Below are 13,548 nucleotides of genomic sequence, written 5' to 3'. Positions count from 1 at the left end.
ACACTGTACAAGGACGTACAAGAGTGACCCAATACCAATTGGTAAATGCACCTAGAGTACATGTATGTCAATTTAGAGAGAGAACAGCTAGGCTGTGGGTCTGATTAGCGGGCCCACAGCCAGAGAAAGTCGTAAACCAGTGAAGCAAAAAGCAAAAATCTGGGGTGACCATAGGATTGCAGACCCTACTCTCCTACATAACCCCCCCAAACTTAGGGACATTAAACTAACCTTGACCAGGTGAGTCTTCCTGTTCTAAGTGGAAATACATGGAGAGACCATCTGCATTGCCATGGTCAGTCCCTGGTCTGTGCTCCACTGTAAAGTCCATCTCCTGTAGGGAAATGGACCACCTAAGAAGTTTGGGGTTTTCACCCTTCATTTGATTTAGCCACAAGTGGGGCTTATGGTCGGTCTGAATCTTGAAGTGAGTTCCAAATAAGTATGGCCTCAACTTCTTCAGGGCCCAAACCACAGCAAAGGCCTCCCTCTCAATAGCTGACCAACGTTTCTCTCTAGGGGTCAGCCTTCTACTTATAAAAGCAATGGGCTGGTCATGACCATCATTATTCAGTTGAGATAGAACAGCCCCCACACCCAACTCAGAAGCATCTGTTTGGACAATGAAAGTTTTGGAGTAGTCTGGACTCTTGAGAATAGGTGCAGTACACATGGCCTGCTTCAGGTCATTGAATGCCTTTTGACAGCTAACTGTCCACTGAACTTTCTTTGGCATTTTCTTGCTTGTTAGGTCATTAAGTGGGGTCACAATGGTCCCATAATTTCTGACAAATTTCCTATAGTAACCAGACAGGCCCAAGAAAGCTCTGACCTGTGAATGGGTGGTTGGAGGAGCCCAGTCCTTTATGGCCTGTATCTTGCTCTCCAATGGTTGAACCTGGCCTCCACCTACAAGGTGGCCCAGGTACACAACCTGACTCTGCCCTATCTGGCACTTGGTGGCCTTGATAAGGCCTGCCTTCTGCAGGGCCTCCTACACTTTCCTCAGGTGGATCAGGTGATCCTCCCAGGTGGAGCTGAAGACAGCAATATCATCTAGATATGCTGCACAAAAGTCATCCAACCCAGTGAGAACTTGGTTCACCAACCTTTGAAAAGTGGCAGGTGCATTTTTCAAACCTAAGGGCATCACCACAAATTGGTAATGACCTCCTGGGGTAGAAAATGCTGTTTTGGCCTTGGCATCTTCAGCTAACCTGATTTGCCAATAACCAGCTGTCAGGTCAAATGTACTCAAGAATTTGGTAGAAGCCAATTTATCTATGAGTTCATCTGCCCTAGGTATTGGATGGGCATCTGTTTTAGTAACAGCATTGAGACCCCTGTAGTCTACACAAAACCTCATCTCTCTCTTACCATCCTGGGTGTGAGGTTTTGGCACTAGAACTACAGGACTAGTCCAAGGGCTCTCTGAGGGTTCAATGACTCCCAATTCCAACATCTTCTGTACTTCTTTCTTTATGCAGTCCCTGACGTGGTCAGGTTGCCTGTAGATTTTACTCTTTATAGGCAGACTGTCACCAGTGTCCACCTCATGGGTGCACCAGTTTGTCTGACTGGGGGTCAGAGAGAACATTTGTCTAAAGGATTGAAGAACCTGTTTGCAATCCTTTTGTTGATGCTCAGGGAGGCTGTCAGAAAAGACCACACCATCTACTGACCCATCATCAGGGTTCTGAGAGAGCAGGTCTGGGAGAGGGTCACTCTCTTCCTCCAGTCCCTCATCTGAGGCCATGAGCAAGCCCATGTCCGCCCTGTCAACAAATGCCTTGAGCCTGTTAACATGAAGCACCCTGTGGGGGCTCCTGGGAGTTCCAAGGTCCACCAGGTAGGTGACCTCTCCCTTTTGCTCAATGATGGTGTGGGGTCTAGACCATTTGTCTTGGAGAGCTGCTGGGGCCACTGGCTCCAACACGCACACCTTCTGTCCTGGCTGGTAAACAGTTAGGACAGCCTTTTGGCCATGCCAAGCTTTTTGAAGTTCTTGGCTGGCCTCAAGGTTTTTGGTTGCCTTCTCCATGTACTCTGCCATCCTGGAGAGGAGACCAAGTACATAGTCCACTATGTCAAGTTTAGGCTTTTTGAGAGGTAACTCCCATCCTTCCCTCACAAGACATAGGGGTCCTCTTACAGGGTGCCCAAATAGAAGCTCAACAGGGCTGTAGCCAACCCCCTTCTGTGGGACCTCTCTGTAAGCAAACAGAAGGCAGGGCAAAGGATTTCCCATCTTAGCCTAACCTTTTCAGGTAGCCCTTTTTAGCATCCCTTTTAGGGTCTTGTTGAATCTCTCCACAAGCCCATTGCACTGTGGGTGATAGGGTGTGGTAAATTTGTAATTTACACCACACTCCTTCCACATTGCAGTCAACTATCCTGACATGAAGTTTGCACCTCTGTCAGAGATAACCTCCTTAGGAAACCCCACTCTGGAGAAAACTGCAAGTAGGGCCCTGGCCACAAGAGGAGCTTTAGTGGTCCTAAGGGGAATAGCTTCTAGATACCTGGTGGCATGATCCACTACCACCAGTATAAATCTGTGCCCAGATGCTGATGGAGGGTCCATTGGTCCAACAATGTCAATCCCCACTCTTACAAAGGGTACCCCCACCACATGTAGTGGTATAAGGGGGGGCTTTGTTGTGCCACCTGATTTGCCACTGGCTTGACAGGTAACACATGAGCGACAAAACTCTTTTGTGTCCTCAGACATATGAGGCCAGTGAAAGTGAGGGACAAGCCTGTCCCAAGTCTTATTCTGGCCTAAGTGACCTGCAAAGGGAATCTCATGGGCTAAGGTAAGAAGGAAACCTCTAAGAGACAAGGGAATGACCAGCCTCCTGGTAGTACCAGGCGTGGGGTCTCTTGCCTCAGAGTATAGGAGTCGATCATCCCAGTACACCTTGTGGGTACCTGTAGCATTCCCTGCAGCCTCAGCAGCAGCTTGCTGTCTGAGGGGTTCAAGGGAGGAACAGTCTAATTGTGCGTGCCTCAAGTCTGCCCTGGAAGGTCCCCCTGTCCCAAGAAACTCAACCTGTTCAGGTTCAACCTCTTCTAGGACAGTTCCTTCTGGGGTCTTTGGGTCAGCCTCCTGAGAAAGCTGATCCTCCACCTGAGGCAGGGGGGAAGGCACTGCCTTAAACCTACTGCTCTTCCTCTTGGGTAGTGTCTGGTCCATTGTTCCAGGATCCAGCACTTGTTCAGCTGGGCATTTTCTGGCCTGTGACCTGGTCACAGCAAGGACATGTGCTGACAAACCTAACATTTCCACATGAGTCCTATACTCCACTTCTGACCATAAGGAGGATTCCAAATCATTGCCCAAAAGACATTCTACTTGGAGGTCTGAACTAACTACAACCCTTTTGAGGCCAGTTACCCCTCCCCAGTAGAAGTTAACAACTGCCATACTGTGATTGGTAGTGACGTTGCTAGCATTGGTCACTAGGTAGTCTGAACCTAGTATGATCTGATCAGGGTCCACAAAGGCTGGTGTCACCATAGTGACACTGGCACATGTGTCCCTGTAGGCTTGAGCCATTTTTCCATTGATTAAAAGTGTTTGCCTTTATTTGCCCAGAGTACTGGGACTTACAGTAGGGGTAATATCCATGTCCACACCACAAACAAGAACAGCCTGAGTAGGTATTCTGACTAAGTCAGAACCCACCTCAGTTCCCAGGGTTAACCCAACTATAGCCTTGGGGGGTACGCTACCACTACTAACTGTACTAGGGGGTGCAGGTGCCTTAGGGGCAGTAGTGGTAGGAGCTGAGCCTTTCTTGGTGCACTCACTAAATCAGGGAGACATTTTCACACGCCGCCACCGCCGAGAGTCACTTACCTGCAGCGAAGGCACCCTGTTGCTCCAGCCGCCACCGCCAAGAGTCAGGAAGGCACTTAACTCCGCGCCGCCGCTCCGGGGGACTACACCTCCCGGCAGGCCACGCGGCGGCGCGTCTAGGGTGACGCACACGCGCCAGAGAGCGCCAACGGGGAGTTTAAAGGACGGAGAAGGCCGGCAGAGCGGGGGAGACATTTTCACACGCCGCCACCGCCGAGAGTCACTTACCTGCAGCGAAGGCACCCTGTTGCTCCAGCCGCCACCGCCAAGAGTCAGGAAGGCACTTAACTCCGCGCCGCCGCTCCGGGGGACTACACCTCCCGGCAGGCCACGCGGCGGCGCGTCTAGGGTGACGCACACGCGCCAGAGAGCGCCAACGGGGAGTTTAAAGGACGGAGAAGGCCGGCAGAGCGGGGGAGACATTTTCACACGCCGCCACCGCCGAGAGTCACTTACCTGCAGCGAAGGCACCCTGTTGCTCCAGCCGCCACCGCCAAGAGTCAGGAAGGCACTTAACTCCGCGCCGCCGCTCCGGGGGACTACACCTCCCGGCAGGCCACGCGGCGGCGCGTCTAGGGTGACGCACACGCGCCAGAGAGCGCCAACAGGGAGTTTAAAGGACGGAGAAGGCCCGCGACGCGGGACGCGAGCGGGACGCCCGGGGCGAAGCCCGGGCAAAGGGCGGGCCCTCTACGGCCCTCATCGGCAGGAGGAGGCAGGGGCAGGGCCAGAAACTCTGCAGGTGTTTCGATACTGAATGTCCCTCAAGTAAGTCTTGTGTACGCTATTTAAATATATTATACAGTCTGAGCAATGTCTAAAAAACCTGCAGCAGTGCAACAAAACAAGATAAACAATTACTTGGTCCAGACTGTTCAGAAAATTAACATGCAAAGGAGGGAGTCTTTGGGGTTGAGCCTATCGCCTGATTTGCTATGCCCATCACCACCTACATCTGCTTCTATCTTGTCTGATGGAATAATAACGCAGGACGTTCATAGTGTAGACTCTACTGCTGATATTACACCCCAAGTCATACCTGGATCCCCGGAGAATGCAATTCCGGCTTTTGAAGGCTTGCCTATTGAAGTTAACACAGATATTGACATTGATCACGACCCTGAGCACGACACACAGTCACAGGTCTCCGTCCTAGATCAATCTCTTATTGGACATGCTGGTAGACCTAAACGTCAATGTACAAAGAATCCCTCCAAGCGGGGGGGTTTACGCTCAGGGACTAAGCGGAAGAGGGCAACCACTCCAAAACATAAACAAGTGACTCATGTTGAGGATCATCCTATTTGTTCCTCTGAGGAAGCCCTACTTGATAAAATCGCTGATCTTATTGAGATGAAAATCAATATCATTGTTAAACCTCTCATATCCAAGATCGATAAACTGCAAGCAGAGGTCAAGAAGTTGGGAGCACTCCAAAATACAGTTGCAAGTGGTATTGAAAAATTCACTACGTTAATTACTCATCCGGATAACAATCTTAGAGGAGCTGAAGCAGGAAGTGACATGGGCGTTGGAGATGGAATGGAACTGCTTGGGGTGAACCCAACGCAACAAACACCATCAGTTGCAATTGAGGGCTCCAAACCAGCATGCTCCACATCAGACCCAACTCCCTCGCTTAACATTCTTCCTGCACAAATACAAGTGCAAGCTCAAACTCATTCTACGGATCCCTTGCAATTCATCGTTGAGGCCACACCCGTGGTCCTGGTCCTCGCAAACGTTCCCCCATTAGAAGGGGGCATAGCTGAAACTTCAAACTCACTTTGCAGCAAAGCCCTACATTGGTTAACTAGCAACATGCGACTAGCACCAGGGGGGAAACATCATCTTGCAAGTGTGATTAAATCTGCAACCAGGGTTCCTTGGTTGGGAAACCGGCCAAAAAAATTAAAAGGGGACTGTGTGGCGGTGAGCTTTTCAAACCCAGACGTTCTTCCCAATATTCTTGCAAATATTCTTCCTCCCCAACGAAGAAGAGGCACTGTGGTTCCCCTTACTTTGACATTTTTTTATGGAGAACAGCAGAATGTCTCTTTCCCAAGGACTCCCGCCCCAGGGTGGGATACCAACTGGGATTCTCACTTCAGATGGGGCCAAGACCTAAGGAACAACGCCTTAGTTCACCGTCATCAACCTCCAATGTTTAACCCTGTTACACAGCCACTTGAACTCTTTAACCGTTTTGCGCCACTTTCATTTATGGACCAAAACGATTGACTTTTGCCAGCCGGAGATAACAACTCTGAGGGTTTACAGCCTGTTCTTGGCCCGTTAGCTCATTCTTCAGTAAGTGTTGGGGTTCGAAGAATTATGAGCTGGAACATCGCCGGGCTTAGAGCTAAACTTAAAGATAAGAACTGGCTGGACCTAATTAGAAATTATGACATTCTTGCATTCCAGGAAACTTGGGAAACATCAGATTGTTTGGCTTTAGATGGCTATTCTCATTTTTATGTACCTGCAGATCCAAGTAAAGCAGGTAGAGCAAGGGGTGGGTTGGCTATATATATTTCACTTGATGTTAAAGGAAAAGCAAGGTACATTAAGTCTAACACTAAAAACTGTTTAATGGTTGAATTGAGCTCATCAAACTCCCATCCTATTTTACTTATAAATTTTTATAATTCTCCAGCCAGTCAATTTCCTACCGAGCACTTAGCATCCCTAGAGGATCTCTTATCAACTTATAATGTGAACAGTTCTCATGGGTATGAGGTGATCCTCATGGGAGATTTTAATATTCACCCTTGCCAGGCGGGTTGCCAAAGAGAAACAGAGGAATCTTTTCTATATTCTCCCACGCCGCACTTTGAACACACACCTAGTGGTGAGGCTCTGGAACTGTTTTTGGCTACTTTTAACCTTCATGAATTTTGTACCTGTTCTAATGACTTGAGGTTGCCGACTTATGAGGGCAAGGACCGAGGCACAATTATTGACTACATCTTCGTATCTTTTAGAGTTTTATCTGATGTATTTGTTTATAAAGTATTAACTTCTGTTTTTAGCGATCACAATCCTGTGATTTTAGAGGTCTTAGCTCAGGGAGTCTTGGGAAATAGGACGTCTGACAATTTCTGTGCAGCAGACCTTGTGCTGAGAGACCAAAATCGAAGGCTTAAATGGGACAAAGTTACCCCTATAACCTTCTTACAAGACACACTGGCCAAGGTCGAAGGAGAAGTTGCCATTTGTTTAGACAACAAAAACTCTAGCGCTTCTATGGTTGAAGCCTTTAGCGCTATTTGTCAACAAGTCAATATAGATCTGACTGTGAAGGCAAAGTCAAATAAGACAATGGGCCCCAAATGGTTTGACACAAACTGTTCCAAGGCTCATTCAACTTTACTTAAAGCCTTAAAGAACAAACCTAGAAACAGAGCATTGGTAGCATCCCTAAGAAAACAATATAACTTAGCTATTAGAAAGAGGAAATCCGAGATAAAAGATGAAGCCTGGAATAATCTGTTACTGCCTGAGATACAGAAAGACAGTGCTAAATTTTGGGCAGTCATAAATCATCCGTATTTTGTAGGATTAGACCATCAAAGAGCGGATTGTATTATCCCAGATGAACAATGGGTGACACATTTTAGCAATATTTATCGTCACACTGATACGATTACAGAATGTGCATTTCCTCTTCCTCAAACGCCAAATTCCATCTCTCCTTTTACTCAGGAAGAGGTGAAAAAAGCTATCAATGATACACTCTGCAAAAAGGCACCAGGACCAGATGGGGTCCCGGCAGACTTTTTCAAGAGTGCCCCTGATTTTAGCTCAAAAATCTTAACTAATATTTTTAATGCTACACGGGAATTTATCTTCCCCTCTAGCTGGGCAAACTCGACCATAGTGCCAATTTTTAAGAAGGGACAGAGGACAGATCCGGCTTGTTATAGGCCAATTTCTCTTATTGATTCGAGCGTAAAAATTATGGGGAGAGTCCTCCTATCAAGACTAACCCTTATTTTAGAAAGTAAGGGCATTTTATCTAATGCACAATATGGCTTTAGAGCCAAAAGAGGAACTTTAGATCAGTGCCTTAATTTAGAATTAACTTTAAACAAGTATGTGATCGCCAAGGAGGGGTCTTTATACATGGCCTTCATGGACCTGTCATCAGCTTTTGACCTGGTCAACAGGGCAAAGCTGTGGAGGATCCTTTTGGCCATGGGTCTCGACCCCCCTTTGGTTGAATACCTGGCTGAGTTACACAAGGATCTTATGACCTCAGTCAGAGTTACTCGGGAAGGAAGATGCACTTGTCACTTTAAGTCAGAGAGGGGGGTTAGGCAAGGGTGCATACTTGCCCCCCTCCTCTTCACTTTATACATCAATGACCTAGAGGCAGTAATGATAACATCCCACAGTGATATTCCGCGTGCAGGGGAGACAAAGATTCCTGTACTCCTGTATGCGGACGATGCTGTCCTTTTGGCACGCTCCGGAGTTGCGCTAAACAAACTCCTTGCATCCTTCGGGGCTTTTATGTCATCTTTGGACATGAAAATTAATACAGACAAATCACATGTAATGATCGTTGGATCCGCAGGCAGGAAAAGAAAGCTGCCAACATTTTCCTGTGCAGGAAAGGAGGTCAAGAGAGTCCCCTCCTTTCCATATTTAGGAGTCACTTTTGACGACAGGGGCACTTGGGGCCCTCAGCTTTTGGCCAAAAGCAGCGCTGTCGCTAGAGCGGCCGCAGGGCTGCTGGGGTTTGCCAAAAAACTGGGCGCCCGCCCCATGGAAAGTATCATCAAAGTTTATAAATCCAAGTGTCTGTCAGTCGCCCAGTATGGCTCTGTAATCTGGAGATATACTAGCCCAGCTAAAATACAGAATGTAGAAAATAAATTCTTGAGATCTTTGCTCTCTGTCCCCCAATCAACTTCAATCTTCGCATTACATTCAGAGTTAGGTTTGGGCTATATCTCTGATATTTTAAAACTAGCCCCAGTGATTGGTTGGATAAAAACATGGCTCAATCAGGAGCTCACTTTAAATCACACCATCTTAAAAGATTGTTTAGCCCTGGATAGAGCCCTCTACATTCCTTGGTTAAGATACGTTAAAATGCAGCTTACCTTGGCAGGCTGCCCGGAGCTCTTCTCTTCTCCAGAGGGGATAACTTATGGCGATGTAAAATCAGTCAAAAACACCTTGACAAATTTATATGCCATGGAGAGGGAAGAAGTAGAGCTAAAAAAGACTATGGTTAGGAAACATTGTATGCTCTCCTTAGCTCCAGGAATGGAACCTTATCTCCTTTTTACTACAAATTCCTATCATCGTTTTCTCTTAACGAGATTCCGCTTTGATTTAATTCATTTTGTACTGGGTAACTTCAGAACTTGGTCAAGACCTGATGATGCCGAACCATGCGACTGTGACCACTTCTCAATACAGGATACGATGCACTTTATTATGTTCTGCGGACATTACACTGAGATTAGGAAAAGTTATCTGCTCCCTATTTTACGTCACCAGGGCTTCATTCAGGTTAAACCAGCCCTGTTGTTTCTGCAACTTCTCCCTAACGTTAAAGTAGCTTTCTCAGTGGCTAGTTTTCTGGTTGCAGGTGCACGTCTAAATAAGCATCGCACAAGGCACAGGCACTTTATCTTTGAAAAATGAACTTCCTCTTTTTTCTACTTATCTAAATGAATTGTGCTTTAATAAATCCTTCTTTTTAGCTTTTTTTAGATATTTATGTATGTTGTATCGTAGTTTATCTGTCTTCACAATATTGATCGTATGTTTTAAATTTGTTAATATGTTTTGTGCTTCAATGAAATTGTATGTAACAATGATATGTAACACTGCTTGCTCTTTTATGATTTTTAATAATCGAATAAAGAAAATTGACTGACTGACTGACAGTGAGTCTTACTTTTACAGTATTGGCACCATGGTTTCCTTGGAACATCAGTCTTCTTCTTTTGGGAATTCTGGGACCCACCCTCCTTAGATTGTTGGGGCCCTGTTGAAGACTTCTGGTCATGTTGTTGATTCTGATTACTACCCTTTTGGTCTGCTTTCTTCTGGCCACCACCCTGGTTCTGGTTCTGCTGCTTGACCCTGGTCCTGACCCATCTGTCTGCCTTCTTTCCCAATTCTTGGGGAGAGGTCAGATCTGAGTCAATCAGGTGCTGATGCAACAACTGGTTCTGACAATTATTTAAGATTTGTTCTCTCATAATAAGATCGTACAATCCTGTGTAATCAGTAACTTTACTTCCCAGTAACCAGCCTTCAAAAGCCTTAGTGGCACAATCAACAAAGTCAGTCCAATCCTGAGCCTGAGTTTTCTGGGTGTCTCTGAACATCAACCTGTACTGTTCAGTTGTTAGGCCAAACCCATCAATCAGTGCATTTTTCAGGACTTTGTAATCCTTAGCATCCTCATCTCTAACAGTGAGGAGCTTATCTCTACCTTTACCTTCAAAGGAGAGCCACAATATAGCTGCCCACTGACCCTGGGGTATCTGCTGTACTTTGCAGGCCCTCTCCAGAGCAGTCATCCATTTGTAGATGTCATCTCCTACCTTATAGGAGGGCACTATTTTACTCAAAACTCCTGTTTTTATCCCTAGGGATACTGCTGCCACCAGTGGGTTCTAACCCACTCAATTTCTGCTCTCTGGCAAAGGCAAGTTTCTCCTAGGCAAGGGCAAGTTCTTCCCTTTGGATCCCCAGATTAACTTCCTTCAGCTTTGCCTCATGTTCTCTCCTCTGAGGGGAAGTCATCCCCCTCTGAGAAGATGTGTGAGAGACATGGGAGTGAATAGATTTGTTAGAGTCTCTGGAGTGAGATCTACCTCTTCTAATCCCAAGGTTAGGCCTGCTTGTGGATAGGTCTGGGGCTCCCCCAGTTCCATCCCCATGTAGGCTTAAGTTGGCCCTTGTAAGTCTGCTGACTAAAACTTGGCCATTGTCTACCTCTCCATCAGAGGAGTTCTCATCTTCCCTACCATCTACATCTTCTGTTTCAGGGAGGTTAGAGTCAGGGTCACCTTCTAAGGGGGCATGCTTCCATCTGCTGGATCAGAGGGTCCTGGATTGGAAGCCCTTCTAGCATCATATGTCTCTAAGAGACCTAACAGAAAAGGAAGGGTAGGGTTAGAACCCTATTTCAGTTTCCTGGAGGTACACAATTGTCTCATCTCCTGGAAGATGAGTGATGCATATCTGGAAAGGACCTGTGAGGGTCACTATTCACAAGGGGAGTCACTGAGGACTCTCCTGTGATAGACATGCTTTCTAGTGAGGTGTAAGTGGTGCACTTACATACACTTTGGGTTTTCCTACTGATCCCTTGCTAAGAGTTGTAGTCAGGGTGTGCTAGGCCCTTTCTACTACAACAGCTGGTTCAGTAGAACTCAGAGTATTTCTAAGCTTGTTATATGTACCTATGGTACCTTATGTGATCTTTCAAATGATATCTCAAGATTATATTTGGTAAAAACAACAGCAAGCTCAAATCCCAACCGCTGCACACCAATGTGAGAAGTTGGCCTGATATATGATGCTCACTAGTTCTAGTGATCACCTTGTATCAGTCCAAACAACCCTTATGGTGATTGGTTGTAAGTCAACCTTATAGAACAGCTATCCTAAAGGTAGCATGGACAGAGCAGTCTTAGGCTAAACTCTTTTGGCATGTGAAGCCAGCTGTTTTACCACATAAAACCCCTTGAATACCAGATGAAAGGACACCACACAGGTTGTTATGAAAATAAACAATATATTTATTACTAACAAACATCTCTGAACTCTTTATGAAATCAGAGGGCTAAGCACATAACAATACTCTTCAGAAAAATACAGTAAGTCGCACAAATTACAATGGTGCCCTAGGGGCACGACAAACCATATACTAAGTAAATGGTATAAGGAGATCGATAGAGGAAATGAAGATGCCCAGAGGCTGTAGGATCGCTGGGACTACAATACCCTAACCTTAGGTAAGGAGCAGGATGCCCACGGGACGCGTGTGCAGAGTGTGAACTCACACGCGAGATGCAGTACAAAGTCAATGGGCACAACAAATTACAAAAAAGGTAAGTAAATACAGTTCCGACTGGTTGAGACTAAAACTACAGGATACCTGGACACTAGGAGAGTCAATCTACCTTTGAGCACCGAAATGCTCTCGTTACCTCACCCACGGGCTGCGGGTGCATAGGTGTGAAAGTGTGTCGGGTTTCCGCGTCGAAGTCTATGGAGCCTTGGAGAAAGATGCTGCAGGCAACCAGGAGGAAGATGTCCGGAGTGATCCAAGGGTGGATCGAGGAAGATGGAGACCTGAAAGCAGAGGGGACAGTGTTCAAAGTCACTAGCCAGTGACCGGAGTGGAACCAGGAAGGAACCAGATGCTGTCGTCGCGATCAGGTGAAGAGTGTACGCTTGACTCTGCAGCCACGTGGACCAGGAGGTGTCTTCGATGACCAGGAGGAAGGCACAAGCTGTCCCACGCAGGCTCTCGCTGTTGGCGGTGTCTGTTCCGGATTCAGAGTCAAAAGGCCTTGGCAAAGGCAACCCTCGCGGTGAGTGGAGATGGCGTCTGGTGCGGACCAGGGTGTGGTATTGGGTTCTCCAGGCCTACATACTCCGCAGAATACCCTCTACACCATAAGAGCTGTTGGCACACTAGAAAATGCAAAAGACAAGTTTATTAAGACCCCATGGGGTGGTGGTACATTCCTACAGCACCCTTCGGCAATGCAAGAAGTATCACACCGAACATCGGTGTAAGTCCTTCTTTTATACAGTTTTACAGTAATAAAAAGGTAAGCCGTACACGGTTACAGAGTTTTAGGTACATATATGGTCATTTTTGGAACACAGCCAGCTCATGGGAGGGGTTACAATACCACTGGTCAGTTTGGCGGAACATTCCTAAGCGATGACTGGTCAATCGGAACTGCGCATGTGCGGGCTTGACCATTACTAAAAATAGCCTGTTGCTGGGCAAACTCGAGTGGTCAGTGGTACAGAGGACGGACTAAAGGGCATGCTGACCACGAGGCGATGCATTCTCTAAAATGGCCGCCGTTACATACAAAATGGCGTTTTAACAACTATGGTCAAGATAAGGGAATAATGTGTAGCAAAGCTTAACGCTAACCCAGTCATTGTCAAATTACGACAGACGACCCTTTTAGCGTTTAGCTGAAGCTACCTCATAATGGACATAATCGGGATACTCATCTTCTATATCAATGGACATAATCTGGGCCACTTCTTTATGAGTCATTTGCTCATGTTTAACAAAAGCTTGTCTAGATGGAATACAAGCTGATAGACACATAGAACACAATGCAGGACCACATTGAATACATAAACATAAGAAGAATAATATTCCAATTATTATACAGAGAATCGTCAGTAACTTCCAGCCCCATGTACTGAGCATTGACCAGAACCACCCCGAGAAGGTCCATGTACCATTGTCAGGATGTATCTCAGCAGCAATTTTATGTAATTTGGATATGGCATCATACACAGACGGTGAATTATCTGGCACATAAACGCAGCAACTACTCCTGATAATGCGGCATGCCCCCCCTCGATCGGCTAGAACTACATCTAGAACCATCCGGTTCTGGAGCGTTACAATTCTAGAGATCTGAAGCTCCTCAGTCAAATTCCCTAATGCA

Source organism: Lissotriton vulgaris, chromosome 2_1 (assembly GCF_964263255.1).
Source record: "Lissotriton vulgaris chromosome 2_1, aLisVul1.2, whole genome shotgun sequence".
Classification (NCBI taxonomy): Eukaryota; Metazoa; Chordata; class Amphibia; order Caudata; family Salamandridae; genus Lissotriton; species Lissotriton vulgaris.
The sequence above is the reverse complement of the archived record's forward strand: the minus strand, read 5'-3'. Positions refer to the sequence as shown.